Source organism: Crinia signifera, unplaced genomic scaffold (assembly GCF_055691185.1).
Source record: "Crinia signifera unplaced genomic scaffold, ASM5569118v1 HAP2_SCAFFOLD_130, whole genome shotgun sequence".
Taxonomy (NCBI): Eukaryota; Metazoa; Chordata; class Amphibia; order Anura; family Myobatrachidae; genus Crinia; species Crinia signifera.
Window position 1 is genome coordinate 1 of NW_028142023.1, and position 2500 is coordinate 2500.

Below are 2500 nucleotides of genomic sequence, written 5' to 3' on the forward strand. Positions count from 1 at the left end.
ATCCCAAACACTGGTAAAACGACTGATTTTGGAACTCTGTCCTATGTGTAGGGGATGTTATGGTTCAATGGCAGGGGGTGGGGTAATGGTTAGGCACTAAGAAGGGAGGTTAAGAGTTTGGAACTATAGGAGTATGTTTAAGGTTATGCTGCAGATAGGAAGGGTCATGGTAAGATACTAAGAGATTTTGGAGTTAGGCATTGGAAGGAAAAGAATTAAGGATAGGCTGCAGGTATGTTCAGTGTTAGAGTTAGGGGCTCGATGTTGAAAGTTAGAAGGCTAACCTAGCAAGTGTCAGAATTGTGAGCATTAAGATGTCCCTAATATTGCAATGACCACCAGAAACCCAAGCACCAGTATCACGTACCTAACCCTAACCATATGTGAATGCTCTAATAAATCTCAATATGTTTTTTTTTACTTCATATAAAGTGAACAAAACACATTTAAATAATCATTTGATAGATCTTTGAGCCACATGAACACTGCACCCATGAGGTAGCATGGCCGAGCGGTCTAAGGCGCTGGATTAAGGCTCCAGTCTCTTCGGAGGCGTGGGTTCAAATCGCACTGCTGCCATATTTATTATTGATATATATTGTTAGAGGTTGATGTTTTCATTGTTATTTCCACAATAATGCAATTCAATTAGAAAAAAAGTGTTCATCATCACATTGTTATAACAGCTAATTTCTTTCTTTGCTAACTTCCCAAAGCTGCCATATAAATTTTTCAAAGAAAATGTCAGAGATTGGTTTCAAAGTGGTAAACTCGACTAAAATGCAAATTAATTAAAAATTAACCATTTCTCATCTAGATTGCATGGCAACCAATATTCTTTAAAAAAAATTCTCACTTATGTTAAGAGCATCTAAAATGCTTAACATAAAACATATTTTTACGTATTTCTTTACTACAACAACAACATTTTCTGTAATTCTAGTTCTAGATTCCAGACTGTGAGAAACTATGACTTACCTTTAAGTGTGGTAGCATGGCCGAGCGGTCTAAGGCGCTGGATTTAGGCTCCAGTCTCTTCGGAGGCGTGGGTTCAAATCCCACTGCTGCCATAATTATTTTCCAAAAACAAAATCAGTTATTTTCTCTTAAAGTTCAAATTCTATCTGGTGTATTATAGTTGCTGGGACAATTCAACAACAGAGTTCAAAAAAGTTTATCATATCTACTAGATACTTTTCAAAAATATTTCTAAAGACTGTAGAGACATAAAAATTAACTTGAAGTGATTACAATTGGATGCATTGGGCATCCTGGCATTCGGAAAGCTGCAAGTCAGGAAACTGATAGCAGAATCCCAAACACTGGTAAAACGACTGATTTTGGAACTCTGTCCTATGTGTAGGGGATGTTATGGTTCAATGGCAGGGCGTGGGGTAATGGTTAGGCACTAAGAAGGGAGGTTAAGAGTTTGGAACTATAGGAGTATGTTTAAGGTTATGCTGCAGATAGGAAGGGTCATGGTAAGATACTAAGAGTTTTGGAGTTAGGCATTGGAAGGAAAAGAATTAAGGATAGGCTGCAGGTATGTTCAGTGTTAGAGTTAGGGGCTCGATGTTGAAAGTTAGAAGGCTAACCTAGCAAGTGTCAGAATTGTGAGCATTAAGATGTCCCTAATATTGCAATGACCACCAGAAACCCAAGCACCAGTATCACGTACCTAACCCTAACCATATGTGAATGCTCTAATAAATCTCAATATGTTTTTTTACTTCATATAAAGTGAACAAAACACATTTAAATAATCATTTGATAGATCTTTGAGCCACATGAACACTGCACCCATGAGGTAGCATGGCCGAGCGGTCTAAGGCGCTGGATTAAGGCTCCAGTCTCTTCGGAGGCGTGGGTTCAAATCCCACTGCTGCCATATTTATTATTGATATATATTGTTAGAGGTTGATGTTTTCATTGTTATTTCCACAATAATGCAATTCAATTAGAAAAAAAGTGTTCATCATCACATTGTTATAACAGCTAATTTCTTTCTTTGCTAACTTCCCAAAGCTGCCATATAAATTTTTCAAAGAAAATGTCAGAGATTGGTTTCAAAGTGGTAAACTCGACTAAAATGCAAATTAATTAAAAATTAACCATTTCTCATCTAGATTGCATGGCAACCAATATTCTTTAAAAAAAAATTCTCACTTATGTTAAGAGCATCTAAAATGCTTAACATAAAACATATTTTTACGTATTTCTTTACTACAACAACAACATTTTCTGTAATTCTAGTTCTAGATTCCAGACTGTGAGAAACTATGACTTACCTTTAAGTGTGGTAGCATGGCCGAGCGGTCTAAGGCGCTGGATTTAGGCTCCAGTCTCTTCGGAGGCGTGGGTTCAAATCCTACTGCTGCCATAATTATTTTCCAAAAACAAAATCAGTTATTTTCTCTTAAAGTTCAAATTCTATCTGGTGTATGATAGTTGCTGGGACAATTCAACAACAGAGTTCAAAAAAGTTTATCATATCTACTAG

At 36.7% G+C, this 2500-nt stretch overlaps 3 non-coding genes across 3 annotated transcripts; all 3 read left to right on the forward strand.

Moving 5' to 3' along the window:
• The first annotated feature begins 988 nt into the window (after positions 1-988).
• TRNAL-UAG (transfer RNA leucine (anticodon UAG)) lies at positions 989-1070 on the forward strand. Its single transcript has one exon. It is a non-coding gene; the product is annotated as a tRNA-Leu (tRNA).
• A 736-nt stretch (positions 1071-1806) lies between these two features.
• Positions 1807-1888, forward strand: TRNAL-AAG (transfer RNA leucine (anticodon AAG)). The gene has a single exon. It is a non-coding gene; the product is annotated as a tRNA-Leu (tRNA).
• Positions 1889-2298: 410 nt separating this feature from the next.
• Positions 2299-2380, forward strand: TRNAL-UAG (transfer RNA leucine (anticodon UAG)). The gene has a single exon. It is a non-coding gene; the product is annotated as a tRNA-Leu (tRNA).
• Positions 2381-2500: the final 120 nt, after the last annotated feature.